At 43.1% G+C, this 24,173-nt stretch overlaps 1 protein-coding gene across 2 annotated transcripts in view; it reads left to right on the top strand.

The window, feature by feature from the left end:
* Positions 1 to 447: 447 nt before the first annotated feature.
* SYNDIG1 (synapse differentiation inducing 1) overlaps positions 448 to 24,173 on the top strand; it is a 660,915-nt gene continuing 637,189 nt past the window's right edge. Inside the window, exon 1 of one of the 2 annotated variants that reach the window (XM_085612065.1) lies at positions 448 to 583. The gene's annotated coding sequence lies outside the window, so the exon portion shown is untranslated. Of the gene's footprint in view, positions 584 to 1,078; positions 1,526 to 24,173 lie in introns of those variants that run through there. The other variant, XM_085612064.1, reaches the window with a different exon arrangement.

Below are 24,173 nucleotides of genomic sequence, written 5' to 3'. Positions count from 1 at the left end.
TAACATTACTTACTCTGCAGCAGGCACATGAGCCCTATTAGCTGCTCTGTGCTGATTCAAACTGTGATCATTCAGTTCACATAGATCTCTAGCACTATTGCAGGGGTAGAGCCATTAATGGCGCAACAGGCGCATTTATTGATTTTTTTTACTACTATGAATGCGGTTTGGGACCCATTTTCCTTCCGGACTAGTATTGTGGTCCGTGACACCCTTGCTACGCCAATGCCCCATACTTGACTCGCAGTTTCCTCATATGAACTGACTTCCTTTCATGTGGAAGAAAACAACGCGTCTTCCCCAGGCTGCGCAGTCTGATCCGGGAAAGGGATGCAGCCACCACCTGCAGGACAATAAAATATGATTGAGCATCTCTGCAGGCAGGGGAAATGAACAGTTAGGCACACTGTATTCCACAAGCGGTTATCATATGCTTCTAAGGCGCGGGATGCGTGACCCGAACCGCCTTCAGAGCGGCAGTGCAGGAATGGCTCGTGAAGCGAATACACCAAGCACCGAGCAGGTTGTGGACGCAGGAAAGTGGCGCGGGACCGGAAGGCAGATTAAGACGCAGCGAGGGCAGGTGAGGTGCTGTGCGGTGGCATGTGGCATTCAAGTGGATTTTTCTCCATAGCTGACTAGTCGGCAAGGAGCCGATACAAATGGCTTAGCATACTCAGTAGAAAGGAACCAGGGGAGCGCCCTCAGCTATGTCAGGCAGCACAATTTAAAATATTTATTTCACCCACTACTTTGAATCCCTTGACAGTGGGTCACTGCTGAGGTGGGGGAAGGGGGTGTAAAACGAGCGGGGCAGTAGTGGGGTATCCCTCTTGCTCAGCAGTGCCCCTTTGAGTTCTAACGATGCCGCAGGGATAGCTCTTCCGTGCACTGCGTGGTGCATGAAATTAGCATTCAAAGCCCCACGGGGCTGCACCTGGGGTTTCCCTTTTCCCGATGAGCTTCCCTAGCGAGGTCTCCTGCGACGTCCTCCCAACCAAAACTCATCTGGCGATAGGTCCTCTCCTTCATTCATCGCCAATTAGAGAAAGAGGGTGGGGGCGTATTGGAGCCCGTGTGTAGCCCTCTCCTCTGAGGTGGGTCTCGCGGGGACCGTGCTCCGTATTCAGATCACGAGGCTGTGCCGCACAGGAGGACACCTACCCGGGCACGGTACCAAGCAGGACCGGAGTCTGGCGTCGGAGACGGCGACGCGGGGGTGTTACTACCGCCAAGGCCCCCCGGCTCTGCTCACCGGACCCTCCATCGTCCTCACGTCCCGCAGAGGCTGCCGGAGGAGGCTGGGCACCCCGAGCGTGCCTCGCTGCCGCACAACATTAGTGGGCGGACTGCGGTCTGAGCGAGGCGGGGGTCGAGGCTGGGCGGGCGCAGTGCGCCTCCGGCAGCAGGACTCGCAGGGCGCTGCGCCTCCGTGCGCCGGGCTACAGGGATGAGCGAAGGTGCTTGGAACTGCGCTACATCCAGGAGGACCCCCTGGGCTCGTGATCTGCTCAGCGGCAGGCAGGTTAGTGACCGAGTCTCTTGGAAGTCGGGTTGAGGGTTCGCCAGCGCCTGTCTGGCCAGCTGCGGGTTGTGGAGCGCTAACCAGTCTCCTTGGACGGGTACTGTGGAGGTGACATCCTGACCGAGCGGATGCTGAGAGCATTGTGCACCAGAGGCTCCAAGTACTCGCGCTCACAAATAGAAATATTGAAGATGACGATAATAATAGTAATATTAAAAGAATACCACCATTCGGCACTGAAGATGGCTGTCAGGGCGCTGCATTCGCAGATTCCGTCTTCTGCATCCCCCGTCCTATTCAAATTGTGTGTGTATTTAAAGATGCCTGCCGTATATACTTAGCCTTAAATCGTGGACAGGTCGTGTTCCGCTTGGTGGTGGTGGCCATGCATGTGCTTATATCGGAATTCACTTGTTTGTCGCTCTGTCAAGGGAGCATTTTATAAGCGACAGAACTCGAGACCACAAACATGATTCTGCAAACATGTTTTAGAAGGGTTTTGCCACTTTAGTTTACTCGCAGGAAAAGAATATAGCACGCAAGAGCAGGACAGTGAGCGCATTGGTTTCGCGGATAGTACTGGTAGTTAATTCAACGACATGGCCCCTGACCCCCAAATGGTCCTCAAGCAAAGTACTTAATGTGCACCGCTCCCTGAAGCTGTTCCGGTTCAGCCTTCCTGGGTCTTGTTTGACTCTCTCCTGGCGACTGAAAGCCTGGCGTGATTCTAGACGGCTGTCCTTGAGAGCAGTCGGTGAAGCAGGTTACTGTGCTGACTTACACGAGTTGGGAGAGCACAGTAATGAGAGCACGAAGGGAACGCGCCGGAACTCCGTTCTCGGGTGAGAGGATTCGCTGAGAGTACACTTGGGTACCGATTTAACAATCAGTGTAGGGTCTCTGCATTATCTGTGCAGTCAATTCACCAGAATTGTATTCAAGGGCAGATTCTTAAACCTTGTTTTGCCCGTGAATGAGGGAGTTTTTCTCCTTAAAATTTTAGAAGCACGTCACACCTATATCGAAAAGTCTGGAGTAAGTTATAACTGCACACAAAAAAAAGCACAGTGAACTGTACTCCTGCCATTCATTTCCCTCCAACCTGTAATATTAGTTCCTGTCATCCCACAGGGATGCAGTCATCCAGTACTCCTGCATTCTGTCAATTCAGTCATCCTGTCCTCCTCTATTAATATTGGTATTAATATAGAGTCGAGTAATTCATCTAATATCGACCTCTCATTCCTGAGGAGCCCAGGAGTGTCCTCTTATCCAGGAAACACACTTGCCCCTGCAGTTTCACAACACCCACACTCTGACTCCAGAGCGCAGACATGGCATCTCAGGGTGGTGCAAGAATCGTGGGCACACATCTGCAGCGCTTTCCATTACTTCCTATTTAAGCCTGGGATAAAGAAAAATGCTGCATACTTTATGATGATATTTTAAATTTTACAATGAGCAATGAAGACAAACAGAAGCATTCCTCATTGAAAATAACTCGCTGTTAGTCACATTTTTTTTAATAGATCTCAACTTTCTCAAGGGCGTTAGAGCGCTTCACAAGTCTAGGGGTGTGCAAAATTTGCGTAGTTTGCTTTTCTGTAATCATGCGAAATTTCAGCAAAATTACTTGTAGTAATGCAAAATCCAAATGTCATTTTGCACAATAGTTTAGAGCAAAATGCTTCCTCATTTCAATTTTTGATGTGTTATGTTATGTTGATTTGTATAGCGCACTAATCACCCGAAAAAGTATCCAGGAGCTCGTGGAGAGGCGTTTCGTGCACACAAAAAAAAGTGCAAAAAATCTGAAGCACTATGAGAAACAGCATGTTGCATTCTGTTTTTACCATACGTTTGCAGTACATTTTTTACCACGAATAGCGCTTAATTAAACAAAGTCGTATAACACTAAATGTAAATTTCATCCAGGCCTATTCACGACAAAGCTAGACCTGGGGCCTGATATACAAAGCGATTTCGCTGTTGCAAAGGTAACATTTGAAACTTCGTGACAGCAAAAAGTTTTTTGTTTTTTTTAAATGTGGAAAATCCAAGCGTGATTAAGTAACACATTACTGAAATGCAATGTGGGTTTCAGAAAATATACAGAATTGTTATTTGGAAGAGGTATGTAAAAGGTGTCTCTTCCAAATACCAATAGAAACGGCTTATGTATTAATGTTTTGCATATTTAATCTGGTCGCAAAACACTAATATTTTAAATCTAAGACAAAATTAGTGGTAACCATTTGTATCCCTTCTCCTTTGTGACTGTTGACAAAAACATTTTTTAGGAGAAGAAAGTGGTCCACTGGAATACTGCCTGTCCCTACAGTTGTTTGTGAAATTATACCTTTTCTTTTTTAAATGCATGCAATTTATCCTTTTAGGAAAACAGGCTGCATATTTAAAAAAAAAACACAAGGGTGCATTATTTGAAACCAATCGCAGATATGATGGTCTGCTGACCCATCAAGCCACCATGTCTGTGACTCTAATCAATTCAATTCAATTCAATTCAATTCAATTAGTCCTTTATTCGGTTTTTATATATTTGGAAAATAAAAAAACATAAAAGTACATGTTAAGAGAAGGTTTACACTGATAAGATAATTTGAAATTTAAGATATGTTTTTCTGGTAAAGAACATACGAAAAAATTCATCTACAACTATCACGATTTTCACAATTAAAATAAAAAAAAAAAAAAAAATTAAGAGCAGTTTAAAAAAGAAACATCTTAAGCTGTACAGCTAATAAAAGTAAGGATGATCCTGACAAATACATTTCTCAGCTTAGTCTAAATTTGGCCTTTGTCTGATAACAAGCTTCAAAAATTTAACTATAGCTTTAGCAGAGCATTGTTCATCCAAATATTGGAGGGAGAGAAATGCGATGCGACACCTTCGAAAGCCCAAAATTTTTAGAATCGGTACAAGCCAACATTTCATTGGTTCACAATAAAATTTACAAAATAGGATTGTGTGGATTGTAGATTGGGCAGAGACATCATCACAAGGACATGATTGTAGATTCTTTCCCCAGTCGTTAGTTGTTGGAAAATATCCAACCTAAACCGGGTTAACAAAAATCTTTCGTAGCTAGAAAGATTGAAAGTTAAGTAGGGTTGGATGGACAGAGTTGTTTGAATTAATAACATATGTTGGACTGTTATTTTGCTGGCCTCATTGGTCAGACTCAGGTATTCTAAGTGCGTCAAGCATTGTTTTTTAAACGTTTTTCTAGAGAGTTCTGAGATTAGGATAGGAGTATGATAATATTGCGCCATATCCAAGTCATTCAAAAAGTTTTTAATGTAAGCTATCCATCCAATCTTATGAGCATTCTCTAGAGAAATACAGTCCTGAATAAACCCTTGGCAGAAGATAGTTTTATTTGATGTCCAAATACGGTGCCATAAGAGGAGAGATTGCATTTTAACTAAGTCTGTAAAATAAGACAGACTCAGTTCCAAAAGGCACGAATAAATCGCAGTGCCCTGAGGGACAGCGAGAAGAAACCTTAAAAAACTGATTTCAACCTTTTGTAGGGCTTCAACCTTCCCATGCCCCCACATGCCGGCCCCATGGGAGGCTTCATTCCCAATCTCCTCGAAAAATTAACTAACGCAACTGTTGCCCTCATAAAAATCAATTTCCTCGACTCGATAGCCTGCCTCCAGGAGCCTTTATGATCTATTAGAATTCCCAGATACGGGTATGTGTTAGTGCTCTCAAGTTTTACATTATCAATAAAGATAGCCTTAATTTTCTTAATTCTGGAACCTGAGGACATAACAAAAGTTTTCTTAATGTTAATTTTTAGTTCCAGGTTGGCCATAAAAGTGCTGTATCTCACGAGAGTGTGTTGTAATTCTAAGGGGGTGCGAGCTAAAATCACGGCGTCATCGGCGTAGAGTAGGGCCGGTATTGGGCGATTGTTGATTATAGGTAGATCCTGGCACCCTTTTACCATGTCCTGTTCCAGGCCATTTGCATAGAGGGTAAAGAGAAAGGAGGCCAGGACACAGCCCTGCCTAACCCCTCTCTCTACCCTAAATGACGGCGTTAGTTCCCGCCAACGCCATACCTAACTCTGGCTGTGGGATCAGAGTATAATTCATGCAAAAATTTACAAGAGACTCGTCTACCCCCATATCCAGTAGAGTGGACCATAACTTAGTATGACTAACACAGTCGAAGGCTGCCGACAGATCAACGTACGCCATATATAAAGCCCCCCCCTTAGCATTTACGTACTTGCCCATCAAAAGAGACAAATTGAGGGCTTGTTCAGTAGTAACAAGTCCTTCTCGAAACCCAAATTGAATATCTGATATAATCTTGTTATCGTCTGCCCTCTGCTGGAGTCGCTCTAGGATAACTCGCCCGCCGACTCTAATCAATTGTAGTGTGTCTCAAATTGTGACCCACCTCATGCGTCTTAAGGAGCTAGCTTGACTTGCAACCCACTCAGGGCCGGACAGGCCGTGGCGGGCACCGGGCAATCCCCCAGTGCACCGCAAGGGTGAGGGCCGGTTTTGGGCACCTGGGGGCCGTATTTGTTACAGGGCCGTTTTTGCAGCATAGCTGCAAAATCGTCCCTGTAACAAAATCGGCCGAAAACCGGCCCTGGCAAAGAGCTCGGCAGCACCCCTGCCCCCCCTCCCCCAGAGGAGGGAGGGGGCCGGCCGAGCACTTTGCCAGGGCCGGTTGGAGTTCCCAGTCCGGCCCTGAATCCACTACGAATCAGTATTTTGTGAACCAACTTATTGACAGATAGGTTGGTTCACAAAATACCAATGCATTGGGTAGAAGTCAGTGTGTAAATTACACCCACTTCTACCAAATCTGTGTTGGTAGATACGTAATAAGAATTCACAAATTGCAAATCATTATATGATGCAATTTACAATTTCTTATTAGGAATCTTTGTACACCAGGCCCCAAGCTACACATTTTCCCATTGTTTCAGGATTACTGATAGTAAGAGATTTACACAGAACCACAGTACGTTGAGTGAGGGGGGATTCAAACCTCTTCCCCATATTCTTAAGTCTTCAGCTCTAGCTATTAGGTCACAACATCTCCTTTCATAATAGAACTAACACTGCAATGCTAATAATATCAGAGTGTTTGGGCGACAGCAGCAGTTGTAGGCACCCACCCATCCCTAGAGTCACCATGGCATTATTCAAGCTGTCAAACTTAAGGCAATTTTTTTTAATTGATGGCTGGACAAAAAAGACAATGATATTATTTGGATAAGAATGTGTCATTTAAAACATCAATAAAAAGTTCTGCTTGTTTCTATCACAGTTTATAAGGACTGGGTTGTCTGTACAATTACACATCAAATGGGTGTTGTCTGTGAGATACACGCCTGCTCTTGAAGTGTGGTTACAGGTGGAGCTTGAGGTATTCCCCAAGTGTCCATCTGTTTTCCTGGTCATATGTATCTATGCATGTATGTGGTATTCAAATAGCGCAATCCAAGCCAAAAGGCAGAGGAGTGTTGTGCAGCGTCAAAGATAAGCGCACAGTCAAATGGGAGCGGTAGTGGTTTGTGGACTGTTTATGACTGGCGATGTAGTGTTCTTTGAAGAGGTGGATCTTCAACTCTTCCCTAAATGAGAGCAGCGTTGAGGAGGTCCAGAGGGATAGCGGGATGTTGTTCTAGATCCTGGGTGTACAGATGGAACAGGCATTTGTCCTTGTTTTTTCTTTTTTTACAATTCTTAGTCTGCAGTCCGATGGTGTCCTGGTTGCGGGTGTACTGTAAAGCAGCAGACATGGTGAACTTGTGTGCAAGATACACTGAGGTGCTGGTGATGATGACTTTGTAAATGATTCAGCTGGTTTTGAAGATAGTATAGGCCAGCAAAGTGAGTCATTGCAGTTCCATCAGGCTGAGGGTGATTCAATCATATTTCTTCAGGCCCTGGGTGAGACATGCTGTGCAAGTAGGATGCCCTTAAGGAATGTCATTGCAACATCTGGCAGGCCATGGAGCATAACTTTATCATAGCAAGTGCCATTAAATTGTGCAGGAATGAAATACCAAATTATGCATCAGGGTTAACTAGATTACACAGCAAGAATACCAATATGCAGCACAATCAGTGGCAGTATTATTTTCTTTTTTGTCATTTCAACACACATCAATTCAGTCTGGCCAACATTTTCATGTCAATCCCAGTTTTAACACATAAAACAGTATCCAGCATCTGAAATGTGACTAGTTAATCCTTAAAAAGGGTCTGCGTGGCACCAAGTGTGGCACAGTTTTTAATTTTTTTTTTACTTTTGACCCTTTTGCATTAAATCCATCATTCTTTTTAAAATGCAATGACCACAGAATCGTTAATTAGCGCCGGGACACTCCATGGAGTAGCGGTGCGCTCTATAAATACCCAATTACAATTACAATTACAATTCTAGTGGCCCTGATTATAAGGTACTCTCACCTCCTTACTGTTGAAATGTGACACAGCTTTAAACATCACATTTTAGAAACGACGGGGCAATGATCACAAAATGAAGAATTATTGGTATATACATGGGATCGAAGAGAAGAAAAGATAGTTCAATGGCCAGCTTAATTGAGGTTGGAATAATTCTGAATACTTGCTTGCTACAACTAATGACTCAGCTGAAAGTCTCTGTCGACTCAGGATCCTTGCTTTGCTAATTTTTTAAAATCTTGCACAAATGCTTTAGCTGACTAACATTTTTAGCTAATCGATATATATTTGACTGTCAATGGTGATTTCCAGAGCCGTAGCCATCACAGCGAGGTTGTGGAAAGGTGGGTTAAATAGGCCCAGTGATTTTGGATGCATGGCCTGAATTCCCTCTCCCAGTAGGATAGAAGACTTGAGAAGGAATTTAAGGGGTAACTGTAACTGCAAATGGTGCATTTCTATCTGTAAGGACTGTGATTCATACCATTGGTTCAAGTGTGCTTACAAGAGGAGCAGATCTTCACAAATGTATAGTAATGCACTAAGGGACAACACCCCTTCTAAGGGCTACCTTTGACTTCTTAATGCACTTATTCCAGGACAGAGGATATTTCCTTGTAGCAGTCTGTAAGATTAAAAACACCTGAATGTTAGGAGTAAGGATTGACACTTGGTTGAGCAATAAATGAATACAAATCCTCAGCATTTCTCTACCCACAATGTCAACAATGTTGATCACCACTTTGTTGGTATGATTTGCCCTGACAGCTTCCCCACCCTCCAAACAATGTTTCACCTCCATTCCTGTGGATTGATTCACCTTCTAAAGCCACCCTATCTCACCTTCCTTGGAAATTCAAAGAGTAGAGAACAATGAGAGAAACAAATATTGGCATAGCTTGTCTCTATGGAACAAAACGGTTGTCTTGTGAATATATGCTTTAAGATGTTTTTGTTAAAAAGTACATTTTCTCTCAACTTAAAATGTGCAACAATATGTCTGCTATCTGTGTTTTTATATTTCCAATATTATTTTGTATTTCTGTTAGTAAAATGCTCTGATTTTAAGCTTATGTGGTCAGTTCTATAATAAAGCACAAACATAAAGTTGACACCCTAGATGTAGGCTCTACCTAGGCAGTGCTTTGGGGATAGTGCCATGGTGTAGGGTGTAGATTGTGTTTCAGGGTGTAGGTGGTGATGTAGGTGGTTTTGTAGTGTGCAGTTGGTGGTGTGGGAGGTAATGTAGAGTTTATGGTACTGGAGGTGTATGTGTGTGGTGGTGGTGTTGGGTTTAATTGATGGTGTAGGTATAGACACTGTTATGGTATAAGCCATAAAGTATGCAATAAATAAATAAAAAGAGCATCATATGAAAACATCTAATTAAAAATGGCAAAAGTCACAATTAGCAGCATACATGAGTTAAAATTGTTCCAAGAATGTCTAAAAAATTATTTACATATAAGCAGCAGTCACAATTGTTAGTTAGTGCAAGAAGCATGCATGAGTTAAAATTGTTCAAAGAAGATCTAAGAAATTATTTACATATAAGCAGCAGTCACAATTACCCATTAGTACAAGAAGAGAGAATACTCGAATGTGCTAAGATTCAGATTCACAAAACAGCAATAGCAGCTCTTCTTTTCACCCACATTAATCCCCAAAACTTTGTAATTACACACGCATTTAGGGAACAATGATCAGCTCTTAAAATCCTTAATGCTACATGATAGCTTAAGGTGCCCATCCATCTACAAATTGGTGCAATCCATACAGAGGGGAATTTGGCATATCCAGGGCACACAGATAGCACATAAGGTACAGATTCAAATTAGCCATCACAAAAAGGGCAGTCCACAGAAGCTGTGCCCACTCATCTTGCTGTGAATGAATTCAAGGGGAGAGACCCCACTCTAAACTGGTGGTATAACTCTCTGTCTAGCAACATTGTAATCAAGTCCCAGTACTGCTATAGACCATAAGATGACATAAAGTCCAATTATTCCCCAGTCAAGGTGGTATCCCTGACTTTTTGTTCTTCCTTCTTTAGGGGAAAGGCCCAGTATAGCATTTTTAATGCGTCATTGGAAGGAATTTTGTCTATGATGGGATGTGGCCAAAGACTACCCAAGCCTAGAGAGTTCAGCAACTTTATAATTGAGAACAGTCATAGAATGTTATTGGACCTGTCAGCTTTACTAATCTCTTCTAGGGCAGGGGCATAGTGCACTAACGCTGGACTTACCCAGATTCTCCACCAGAAAAGTAGTGGGTGTAATGGAGCCTTAAGGACTACCTTTCTCAAGCCCATGTCCAGAGATAAGGGATACAACAGGGTGCTAAAAGGTAGTGAGACTAAGGATCATAAGAATTTGTTCTCTGATCTCACCAAGCTAGAGATGCCACTAAAACCCCATAAGTGAGAACAGTATAAGGCTGTTCCTAAGGCTTTGGCTTCATAAACGTTTTGGGCTGGTGCAACAGGTTTAGTGTAAGAGGCATATGTATGTGCGGACGCCATGACAGGTTGGTCGGAATTTTGATTCCCCAGATAGGCAAAGGAATTTTCTGTCTCCAATACCTCAGCCCCCCATGCTAGCCTTCAAGTGTACTTTTTATGGTGGTTAAATGCCACAAATGTAGTTTTGGCTACATTTATCTGTAAGCCTCACTCTGAGAAAAAAACACTAAAGATGGTTAATAGTGTTTGCAGGCCACTTGGTGTTTTCAAAATCAATTGCGTGCCATCTGCAAACAACAGTATTGTAGTCTTGACATTACCTATAGAAAGAGGGCCGTCCGTGACTTCGGAAAGAAGGGGGCAGATTTACAAGCCCCTTGCAACACTTTTGCGCCACCGTTGCATCACTTTTGTGGCACAGCGGAGGCATAAACAATGTGGCCAATTGATAACATGATGAATCTAGGGAGATGCATCATTTTGTAAAGCCCTGCGTCACATTATACCTGCGTCGGGCATAATGTAAGCAGGGTAGGCGTTTCCATGCAGGAAAGCCTCATAAAAGTGACGCAGTAATATCTACAAGATTTCACTGCACCACTTCTAGGACTCACTGCGTCAAAACCTAATGCCTGCTTGAAGCAGGCATAAGGAGTGATGCACTACAATATGTATACGCCTCAACATGCATTGCTGGAGTTGCATCGTGCTTGCAACATGACTCCAGCAATGCATGACGTTTGGGCCAACAAATGCATCAGAATTTCTAACACATCTCTCAGTCCTTGCGCCATGGTGTGCCGTATTGTAAATACAGCGCATCCATGGTGGCACAAGGGTATTGCAGGCTGGCACAGGGAAACTGATGCATCTCTACAGATGCGTCAGTTTCTTGTAAATCTGCCCCGTGGTGTACAAGCCATTTAGGTATGAGGTAAATAGCGTTGGGGAGAAAATACGGCCTTGGCGGACACCCTTCAATATCAGTATCTTTTAGGTCAATTGTCCCTGTGATCCCCAATGCACCAGGGCAAAGTTCTTATCATGCAGCCTAATCGGCAGAAATAATATGTCAGGAGGGATTTCTATCTCTCTAAGACCCAACCCTAGCCTTGAGTGTGGCACCAGGTCGAAGGTGGATTTGAGATCGACAAAGGCAACATTTAAGTTGCCCTTGTTGATCAATACCGTCTTCCAATAAATTATAACAAAACTAAAAACCTGGTCTATGGTTGATGTTTTAGCTCTGTACCCAGTCTGCAACAAGCTTGTAATATCATGTCTCTAAATCCAATGCCGGATTTTTACTAACACCATATGGCAAAAACCTTTTTGAATACAGTCAATTTTGCTAATGGGCCTATAGTTGACTGGGATCGTCTTGTCACCGTTTTTGTAAACTAGTATTACCTCATCTCCCTAGTACAATTCAGGAATGGGAGCACCCATAGCTATGGCATTTACAAGGATTAATATATATTCAACCCAAACATCTATATCATGAACAAAAACATCTACAGGAAAACTATCTGGGCCAACAACCCTACCTTTTGTGAAGATGGTCAAACAATCGAGAACATAAACTAGAGAATAAGGCGGCATAGTAAAGTTCAAAAGGGTGCCATTCATAGTTCTCTCTCCATGGGAAGCAGCCTCATCATAATATAAGGATGAAAAATGGGTAAACCAATCAGAGGGCGAAACATGGTTCTGGGGTTCAGAGCCTGCTATAGACTCTCCTCTGGCCACTAGTTTCCAAAAGCGTGAATGATCTCTGGATGAGCATTCGTTCACTAAATCACACCATCAGTTGTTATCCAACTCTTTCTTGGTTTTGTTCATACTCTGCTTATAGGCTTTTCTAGTAGCCAAAATGAGGGGTGTATTTTGCTTTGTTATGGCCTTCGCTAAAGTACACCTTAGATCCCTGCACTCTCTATTGAACCAACTTTTGTTTCTAGGCACAGGCTTCTTACCATTTGCAGGAGAAATCAAAAGGTATGCTGCTATACTCTTGAAGAACATTTTATGCAACTCAATAATCTCCAACAATATGTCAACTTGGGCAGAATCATTTGGACATCATTCTTGATATTTAATAGGGGTTCAGATCTGCCCACCTTCTGCCACCATTTAAGGCAGTGTTTGTCAGATATAGGCTTAATATCACCAGTACTAACAAGGGTAAGAGGATCGAGCAGGAATTTGTTAAGAAGATTAAGCTTCGTAAGACATGAGGGATAATGGTCACTCTCCAATCTTTCTCAAATTTTCATATCTCCAACTAGATGTCACAATTTTAGGTTTATCAGGAGTAATCGATTCAGATTTTGGACACAAGAATATTACAGGTATATGCTACGTATGATCTGATTTAGCCTGCCCATTAGTGGCAATAACTCCCAATTCTATGGTGAGCGCCTTAATTTGTAGAGCAGCCTGTGTCCATCTTTTCACTGGGGTGACTTCTAACTGAGGATTGGCCCATAGTTCTTTCTCCTCTGCTGTAAGTTCAGTGTCATCTTTATCACAGGGCTTAAATGTGATGTTAAAGTCCCCGGCGAGGATCAATTTGTATCTGTCTGAGGGTTTTCCAAATAAGCCTCCAGAGTTTGAATCATTGGAAAGACAAGACCCTTCTTCTCCCCTCCTACTTAGATGTTAAAGAGTGTCACACTACAATTCCTGTACCTACTCAGTTCAATCCCTAATATATCCCAACTGTCAACTGTCAGTTGCCATATTTTGCAATTTACAGAAGCCTTTACCCAAATTGTCAAATCCCCAGTGGGCATCCCTACCTTACTTGATCTTGCTGGAATATGATATAAATGATAGCCCAGATTGTATATGGGTTTAATGCACCACGTTTCTCGGGAGATGCATATTTCATAATTCTCATGAGATAGCAACAGCTTAGCTTTAAGTCCTGCTACATTCCAAGAGAAAACTAAAGTAATAATTGGAAAGGGATTCAAGCAGGGGCGAATAGATGGTTGAGTACTGCCCTTGGTGTCATAAACTATTACACTTGTGGTAATGAACTCCACTATTTCTTTGCCAGGGTAACACGGTTCTAACTCTGACCCCAAACACTGTCATATAATTCAGCCACTTATATGCAGAAAACCTTGATCTTCCTGAAAAGGGTCAGTGCACTATACTAACAGAAATATGAACTACTGCATGATAAAAAACAGTGAATCAATTATTTTTCAGTTAAAATCTGTAAAGTATACTGACATTTTCTCCTTGTCATCCCACTCCTGTAACACAATTGAAACCGTTTACACACAAGGATGCTAAAACATGGCTCCTCCAAAAATAATAAAAACCTAGATAACTCTGAATTATGCTACAGGCCTCAATAAAGCAGGAAGTCTTGGTATACAGGATCAATTGCTGATTTTAGCTGTTAAGGTATCAGCATGCTTTGTTGGAATTTTTGGTGTTTCTGCCGCATTTGACACTTTAGATTTTGGTGTACTGACCTGTTAGCTGGAATCTCAGGTGGGAATACAAGTACCAGCATCAGGCTGGATGAATGTATAGCCGCCAAACAAGCAAAGGTGGTTTCATCTGGAAGAGTGGCAGTGAGAAGACAGGGATTAAGTGTAGTGTACCCTAGGAGATGATGGATGGAGCTCTGAAACTTTTCAGACACTCACCCCCAGTCACAGATCTGGGCTGAATTCATCATCGTTCTTTGGCTCACTTCGCCACCCCAGTTCAGACCCAGCCAAATGCACATCAGTCTTGACCCTCTGCCTCATGGGAACAGTCCAGCCTGCACTGCCAAGCCAGGTCTTCCCTGGACAGGAGACAAGCATCCTGGGACCTGTTTCGGACTAACACCCCTCATCAACTTACTAGCTTGAATTCAGTGGCAAAGTGAGCAAGGCACCCACATCTGTTCATACCGTGCCGACTTAGGGCGAAAAAAACAAACACAAGGAGATGATGGACGGAGTGCTGAAACTTTTCAGACACTCACCCCCAGTCACAGATCTGGGTAGAATCCATCATCGTTCTTTAGCTCACTTCGCCACCCCAGTTCAGACCCAGCCATATCCAAATCAGCCTTGACCCTGTGCCTCATGGGAAGAGTCCAGCCCGCACTGCCAAGCCAGGTCTTCCCTGGACTGGAGACAAGCATCCTGGGACATGTTTTGGGCTAACACCCCTCATCAGCAAGGCTAGCTTGAATCCAGTGGCAAAGTGAGCAAGGCACCCACATCCGTTGATACCCTGCCAACTTAGGGCGAACTAAGCAAACACAAGGAGATGATGTACGGAGCGCTGAAACTTTTTAGACACTCACCCCCTGTCACAGATCTGGGTTGAATCCATCATCTTCCTTTAGCTTATTTCACCACCCCAGATCAGACCTAGCTAGCCACATGCAAATCAGTCTTAACCATATGCCTCATGGGAACAGTCCAGCCCGAACTGCCAAGCCAGGTCTTCCCTGGACCAGAAACAAGCATCCTGGGACCAGTTTCGGGATAACACCCCACTTCAGCCAGGCTTGCTTGAATCCAGTGGCAAAGTGAGCAGGGGACCCACATCTGGGCATACCAAGCAAACTTAGTGCGAACAAAGTAAACATATGGAGATGATGGACGGAGCGCTGAAACTTTTCAGACTCTTACCCCCAGTCACATGGGTTGAATCCATCATTGTTCTTTAGCTCACATCACCACCCCAGATCAGACCCAGACAAATCAGTCTGGACCCTATGCCTTATGGGAACAGTCCAGCCTGAACTGCCAAGCCATGTCTTCCCTGGACCCAAAACAAGCATACTGGGACCAGTTTCGGGATAACACCCATCATCAGCTAGGCTCGCTTGAATCCAGTATATGTAGGGTCTCTCATTTAACTCAAAGTATTGGAAGGTTGGAAACATGAACATCCATGCCTGTGAATCTATCCAATCTTGAAATATAATAATACCTTCAAGTTTGTGTCTGGGGAGGTGTGCCAGTTACTGCTTTCCAGGTGTACTTCTGGTGATCTTGTTGGTATTCACTGATTCCTCTCTGCCTGTCCTGCCATGGAAATGCTACACAATGTACTCCTGTCAACTGCAGGAGTAAATCCCTTTCCAGGATTAAAGAAGAAAGGAACATCACGAAATTTCAGAGGAGCGTAGGGGAAGGGGTTTCTTCACAAAAGCAATGTTGCCCCAGAGGAGGAAAAAAATGTGTTACCGGACAAAGGTACTGCCATTTCTGCAGGTGTATTTGTAAACCACGTATGATTACGTTGCCGGAAACGTCCCCGTAAAGGCATACCCATGAATTTACACTACTGTTTCTGAAACGTCCTTTCAAAGCTGTGATAGCAGCAGTTTTCTAGCTGTATTAGTGAGTGTTTGTATAGCGCATGGCTACCCAAGGGCTTCCCACGCTTCGGGCACGGGTAGGGCAGTCTGACAGCTAGAAAAGCAGAGTCTTAAACGCTTTATGAACGTTAGTAAACTGGATAGCCTATGTAAATAGCTGAAAGTAGATAATCTGCACAAATGTGTGCCATATGAAAAGGGGGGGGCCCTTGGCCCCCCCGCCCGCATGGCGGTGCGGCGACCGCCCTTACCTCCGGGACCTCTCGGGGGTGGGGCGTGTCCTTTGGGGCGCGCCCTGCCACCGATTGGTTGCCACCCTCCCTTGACCCGGATGTCGCTAATCGACATCCGGGTCGGGGGGCGCAGAGTAAGGGCCCTCCTTAAGTGGGTAAATGAAGTTCACAGCGTGGACCGGGTAATTACCGGGCCCGGCTGCGCATGCACACATCTTTAGGGGAGGCGCAGCTAGTAGGACCTGACACCGGTTAGCGACCTTGCCATATGGCCCTTGAAATGTTAGTATACAAAAATGCAGAGGAGGATGTTAGATTCGGTTAGGAAACAATCTGTATTAGAGTTTTGTTAAGGATAGTCACTCACACCTGTTGACAATAATGTATCTGATGTCCTGCTGATTTTTGTATAACTGTTTATCGTGCAATCATAAATTTTTATTGTTTTATAACTTAATAAATACGGCCGGGGGGTCTTGCGACCTCCCGCCTTCCAAAGATACCACGTTCTATGTTCCTGTGTCTGGGCGTGGGTGAGGTCATAGGGAGAGGGCGGCAGCCAGTCACTGACCATGTGCCTTCAGATGCAGTTTTATAGCCTTCCTTTCTGAGTCGGGCCTACATTTCTTATCCGTGCAGTAATGTATTTGAGCAAATAGTTGGCTTTTGCATATATTACAGAATACAGGCAACAGATTTCCAGGCACCTATGCTATGCATTCTGGACAGCATGCAAGAGTGACGCTCCGGCACATTTTGGAATGATTTTTCACAATGGTCATTTCGTCCTCCAGTGGCAATCCTTTCATTGGACATCGCTGTACATACCTGAGAAACGTCCGCATCACTGATTTCTTGACCATTCGATTGTGAACTGGGTGTGCATATATGTGGGATAGAGCTTCAGCAAAGGCTTGGCAATACCCACTAAGCTTTAACTCTTTGGCTGTTCACCTAATCTACTTGCCCTCATGGATGTCGATTCGTCAAAAAGCCTGGGGTAGCGGAAGTGACGGCACATGCCCTTTGACCAGAATGACAGCACAGGAAGTGACATCACAGGACCTTGATGTCTTCCCAGGACAAGGGGGCGATCTGGCATTGAAAAATGGAGATAGTATACCCTGCTACATTGCGTCCCATTTTAGTTATACAGTGAGCCCCTGCCTGATCTCTTTCTCTAGAGCACAATGCCTTCTGCTAAATGTGATTTTTTTTGCCTTTTTTGTCTTTTGAAATTGTTCCTGCAAAATTTTATCACAAATGCATTCCAAAATGGCCATTTGTGCACCTGCCTCTTCAATGATTTTTGTAAAACTGTATTACAAAAACATTTGAAAATGTACCCCTCTCTGTCCACATATGTGCATGCTTCATCAGCCGTTTTTGAATTGTTTTTGTGATAACATTTTACAAAAAAATATTTCTAATGTACACAAGACATGGTAAAGGCCAAAGATAAGCAGTAAAAGCTAAACCAATTTGCCTTATAACTGCTTGTTGATTTTTGCAATAGATATCAGTAGGAGCTGGTGCTAGAATCAAGGAATGTTCTTTCTGCATGGACATGTAAACGAAATATTTACATTCAGCAGAAGGCAGAGGGGATTGGAGAAAGTGATCACTTAGGGGCTCTCTCCCCACTGCATTATATCAGGGCAGAGAGAGGCCTTGCCTCGCTTGTACAAGTTAAACACAAGTTAAAGCAGACAAATCCCTGAAATGAGGGTTTTTATTAGTTCGCCAGAAGGGTACAATTTTATTCATTAGAGTGTATCATCACATGCACTTAAGAATGTATTTATTTCTGAAAATAAATGTATACTGACGTGTAGTGGTCATTGTAATGAATTAATATTTCCCAGATAGAGTGTATGTATCAGCAGAAAGTAAACTGGGCTCCTCATGGCCCTGTTTTTCATCTGTCCCTGGTTCTGCCATTGTGATTGAGGATGCCAGGGGTCGCAAGAGCAGCGCCAAGTATCAATCAATCATTTCCATTTATAGAGCGCTCTACTCACCCGTGAGGGTCTCAAGGCATTAGGGGGGGGGGCGCTGGTTCTGCTCGAAGAGCCAGGTCTTGAGTGCTTCCTGAAGCTGAGATGGTCCTGGGTCAGTCGTAGGTAAATGGGGAGGGAGTTCCAGGTCTTCGCTGCCAGATAGGAGAATGATCTTCCCCCGGTGGTGGTTCTGCGAATCTGTGGGACGATGGCGAGGGCAAGGCTGGTGGAGCGAAGCTGGCGGATGGGGGTGTAGAACGAGAGGCGGCCGTTGAGGTATTCGGGGCCCATGTTGTGGAGCGCTTTGTGTGCGTGGGTGAGCAGTCTGAACGTGATTCTTTTGTTGACGGGGAGCCAGTGGAGGTTCCTCAGGTGGGTGGATATGTGGCTGTGGTGAGGGATGTTGAGGATGAGTCGTGCGGAGGTGTTCTGTATGCGCTGGAGGCGTTTCTGAAGTTTGGCGGTGGTTCCTGCGTATAGGGCGTTCCCGTATTCCAGCCGGATGGTGACGAGGGCCTGGGTGACTGTTCTTCTGGTTTCTGTGGAGATCCATCGGAAGATCTTTCGAAGCATGCGCAGGGTGTTGAAGCATGAGGATGAGACGGCGTTGACTTGTTTGGTCATTGTGAGGGAGGAGTCCAGGATGAATCCCAGGTTGCGTGCGTGGTCCGTGGGTGTCGGTGCGGTGCCCTGCGCCGAGGGCCACGAGGAGTCGTCCCAGGCAGATGGGGATTGTCCGAGGATGAGGACCTCCGTCTTGTCCGAGTTCAGCTAAAGACGGCTGTGCTTCATCCATTCTGCTACCCCTTTCATACCTTCCTGAAGGTTGGTTTTGGCGATGGCTGGGTCCTTCGTGAGGGAGAGTATCGGCTGGGTGTCGTCGGCGTAGGAGATGATGTTGATGTATGGCAGAGAGCCAGCCAGGAGTCGTAGTTGCGACGCCTGGTGACCCCTAAATGACATCCGACGCCTGGTGACCCCTAAATGACATCCATGGCTGCCATACCGGCAGTTCCTGGGAACTTACGTATTCTAAAGCATACAACAGATGATTTGTGCGTTTCTATGCTTTGGTTACATGCACTTCAAAAATAAAGAATGTCTGTGAATGACAGTCCACACATGTGCACATTACAGCTTTTCCCAGGTGAAGTAGGGACGGGTAAAAGTGAATGTATTTGTCCATGAGAGATACATATATTTTTCCCAAAAAAGTATATGTATTGTATTATGCAAATTACGCTTGGGGAATAACCACGTGAAAATTGAGCACAAGGTATTATCTTCCACTTAGAAGGTACCTGAGATACCTGCCCTATACATTTTCCATAGAGTTTCTAAAGTCACATGGTGAACATTGCTCATGCAGCTTGGACTCAGGGCATTTTCTTTTTTAAATAGTCTTGAGAGAGCAAAAAATATCTGTAAAGTGTAAACAGGTAAAATGCCAGCTGCGGAAGTAACTTGCATAATTTGTTGTAGTGTACTTATGTGAAATTACAGCAAAATTACTTGAGATTTTAAAGAATTTTGTAAAAAGCATATCCTTACCGTTATCGCTGTTTTTTAGCGTGAAATACATTCTTTCTTCCAAAATGGACCCGAGGACAAATTTTGTGCAAAAAAATAGTGCTAAATACACTAGGAATGAAGCAGTAGCAGCCAATTGCGCTCTGTTACTATGCTGTTGGGTAGAAATGTTTGCCCCAGATTACACGTGAGGGCATAATCATGTAATTTTTGGCAATTTGCATCACAGGAGTAACACAAAATTACCAAAGTTACTCCGATTACTCAACCATACTTAAAGTTTTGCCCAGACCTACAAAATACAAAAACTAAATGGATCATGTGCACCCCATTCTCTGGAAATTACGTAAGGTTATGTTTGCATTATAAAAATAATTACCTAGACCTGGGAGAAAAAGCCATTTAAACCGCGAAAAAACTGTTCCATGGCCGCGGCACTGACAAAATGGGTGGGCTTTATTGCAGAATGACCACCCAACCAGTATGAGAAATCTTTCCAATTGTGGATGCGTAATTTTAAACTAGTAGCAGAAAATAGGTTTCGTTTAATATAATACAATACATGAATTGACAGGCATCTTTTCATTAAACAAAAAGGGAAAGGATGTTTAATGGAAAGAAAACTATAAAATATGAACTGGAAGTCTGTCAACAGCTTACATCTATAACAAAAGATGCTAAGCAAATAAATGCATACTCTATACCGTGGTCCTTTTGCAGATTTTTAATTAGCAAACACAATAGGAATACCACTAGAAAGGCAAAAACACACAACATTCGATAGCCTTCCATAGAAGTCTGTACAAGCCCATTATACGCTGCACGTGAAAAATAATTGGATTGCTGGTGGTGGAAAAATGCAATCAGGCAGTGGAGAAAAGGGGTGTGCAACCTCCACAGTCACATGTGAGGTTCCTAACGGTAGTGGAATGATTTCTGATTCCATTAAGAAGACTTTGGGGCATATGCTAATTTTTATTAACACTTTCCTTTTTTAAGAAATATAGTATTTAAAGTATTTATTTTCTTTTAACACCAACAATGCAAATAGCAAACAAGCACCAGGGTTGGAGTAGTTTCGAGTCGTGAGTATTTTTCGCCAGGTCTCCGTATACCAATACAAAAGGCAAAATACACTGGACTTCCATCATGTGTTGCATTGCCCCTAAAACAAACATATACACATTTGAGCATGTATACTCACATCAGAAAATATAATTGAAGTATACCTGACTTGACCGATAGGACTAATATGTAAACCACATAAGTGCCGGGTCTCTCGTCAGGAGGCAGCTTACACCAGCTCATTTCTCCTGTTAGCGCCGCCTAAAACAGAACCAACAACTAACCATGAAAGTGGGGAGAGGATGTGGTGTAATGGCCAGAGCTGCGAGCTTGGAATTGGGGAACCAGGTTCGAGTCTCAGCTCTGACTGAACATTCTGTGATTAACTTCCTTTAAGTGAATGTGTCCTTAACTGGTGCTCATGAAAAGCACCAGTGTTGATGATTTAGCGCCAGTGGAAACCACCGGTTCAAATTAGGCACTGAATGGAACCTAAACGGGCCCCCACATTTTTTCGAGCATCCTTTTCATCTTAGACGATATCGCTTGCCATGAAGCAATCCATGTTTGCACGTCATCTGTCTATTGAAGGGGGCTCAGCACCTCCCCACCTCTGTGCAATGTCTCTGTTCACAACCACAAGAATAATATCACACAGTGGGTTAACATACCTTGGCAGTGTTCGCGCATACCATAACCCGGCCTGGCTAATTTAGCAATTCTGGCAATATCACGCTTATATGTAAAGAAATGAATATCCGATTGTAAAGGGGTGTTGATGTAAAGCGCTCTGACACTCAATTTCTCGGGTCTTGTTCCCGCTATAGAAAACACTGCATAAAAAAATATCTATCAAATCTAACCCTGTTAGTGTAGCTAGTAGAGGCGCTACATCTTTCAAGGGGATTATTTTAGAAAAAGCCACCTACTCTACACCGTCTCAGGCACCAGTCATCTTGCGTTTAACAAGAGCAATTCAGTGCAATACTGGTATAATCTGCCCTGTGCAATATTTTGATTTGAAACCAGCAAACCCAGCTCTAATTACCACCCCCCTGCGGTATATAAACATCTCGCCCCTTTCCTTATGCTTTTGGGATCTAAGTCATTCACACAAAGGGACCTCAATAGATTTAATTGTTCATCAGTACTTGACTAAATCCAAATGAAGTGTTATCAGAGCGTCTACCTATCTAAGTGAGGTTTAATGTGGTATAGAGTGACTTCCCCTCAGTGTGATTGTGCATAGTGTGAGCCTGGTACGGGAGTGGAGTCAACCTCCAGAGATCTGTGTTTGATCCCATGGCCACTGATTCAAGTTCTGGTAGGTCCACTCAGACTTTAATCCTTCTGAGGTCAATAAAAAAGTACCACTGAGTTGAGCATCAATAAACATTTTGTAATCTGTAAGTAGTACCCAGAGACCTCGGATGAAGGTGATCTCTGCAAATATGTGTTATGTTATAATTCGAGTGGCGGATATGTTGAGATATATACACATTTTATAATGTACAACTCTTACCTCTGGCATCTGTATACACTCAACTGTATGCTTTGATTTCCACCTGTGTGTGAGCATAGCCAATCTCAAGTCAAAAGAGCTTTTTTTCAACAGTGCATGTCATAAAAGCAATATAAATAATTAAGAACATGAAATAGCATACGGATGTTATACATAAAACCCAAAACACAACATACATATAAAATTAGTCATCATCGTAGCCCTATTCACCAAGACAGATCCTTCTGACTGAAAGTACGTTATTTTGGCATTAAAACAGCTAAAATTTCGTCTTGGTTCTTAAGACCCACACCCATTCCAAGAACTTGGCAATAGAGATTGCATATTGCGGGGAAGCATCTGAGCCCACTATTCTCAGCACAGTACTGCTACTTCTGGTGCCTAGATTCTTGCAGGTCAGCTTCAGCTAGGTTTTCTGTGGACCCGCATAGGCGGGGCAGACAAATAGGACATGGGAGTATGTTTCTAGTTGATCATTTCGCACATGGGGTACATTTGTTATCAGCACTGGGAGACCACTTGCATGTGGAAGATTACCTGCCCAGAATTGGATGTATAGTCTTCTATCGAAGGGCTTCGATATTATGTCCCAGTATGGCACATACCGAGGAGTAGAGTCAAACCACTTTATTCGATTATTTAAAATCATAAAAGTATGCTATACAATATAAAAACAGTAAAAAACGTAAAAAGCATTTTCATTATTAAAAACAATTAATCACTGTCAATAAACTTATGATGACTAAATTACCGAGGAGTAGGTTTGAATTCTAGAAACCATGGTGATCTCGGTTGCTCTAAAATCCTTTGTCATGATCATATGCCAATACTGTTCTTTCATTTTTCCTTGTGATTTTGTGATTTTCAATGTGATTTTTGCTATGTTGGGTGCACTGTAGCATATGCTGTGTTGTTTAATCCCGTTGTCTAGGCTTCAAATCAAATTTATTGTGTTCAGGTGATTTCCATGTCAATGACTAGCATGTATGCTGAAGACTTTGTAATACATTCAATAAAACACGTGCCAGCCTGCAATATATGCATAACCCATGTATTTCTTTTTCTTATTAAAGTTAAGTGTAACATCACAGCGATAACCTTTATTATAACCTGTAATAAGAAAATTAGTTGCCCACTCTATGGCAATACATCACTACAGTTATGTTCTGATGTAGCAATATCGGCTCCAAAAGCCGGCAATGAAGTCAAACTACAACTACCGTTTGAACAATGAAAGGGATTGCTATCTTTAGATGTCTTTTGCACTTTTTTTCCCCTGAAATGAATAGCCATTATCATAAAAGAGACTTTTTGACAGTGTATTCTGAACTGATGATCAGTGGCTTACATTAGTTTACTTATAGTGTATTTTTGAAAGACATTTATTGCTCCATGGGGTGTATTTTACTTGTCACTCAGGTTCCTTATTCAATCTACTCCTTTGCAACCACACAATGTCTTTTATATCGAACCTTTAATTTTTTTGGGGGGAGGAAGGGTAATTGTGTGACCCTTAGCTATAAGGAATCCACTACCATCTGGTGTATGTAAAAAGGAATATGGAAAGTCACCTCGGACTTCCATGACCTTGTAATGAAAATATTCAAAGACTTGCAGTATCTTTTTACTGTATGACACAGGATATTAAAGCCCAAATATAACTAAAATAATAATAATAATGATGTGTCAGTTTTTTTCACTTCTTTGGCTCTTTCAAAATATGAAGCTGTTGAATGCATTGAAGTGAGGAGGTCTACAGATCACTGCTTTGTAAAAAACAAACAACATAAAAAATTTGATTTTCTTTTTTTTCTCAAAAGAGAAAAGTAGTTTACAATGATTCAGCCTTTCTTTTCAATGAGCTGACAATAAAGAACTGGTTTCCTAAAATCCCAAAATAAAAGTTTCGATATATAGAGGCGCGGTGGATCCACGGACCCTCCTGACCACGAGCTTTATTCTAATTGACTGTCAACACTCCAAACCAGGAAGTGTTGGCAGCCATCTTGTGACTCGGTA

This window comes from Triturus cristatus, chromosome 6 (genome assembly GCF_964204655.1).
Source record: "Triturus cristatus chromosome 6, aTriCri1.1, whole genome shotgun sequence".
NCBI lineage: Eukaryota > Metazoa > Chordata > Amphibia > Caudata > Salamandridae > Triturus > Triturus cristatus.
This window is presented reverse-complemented; position numbering and strand designations above follow the sequence as displayed.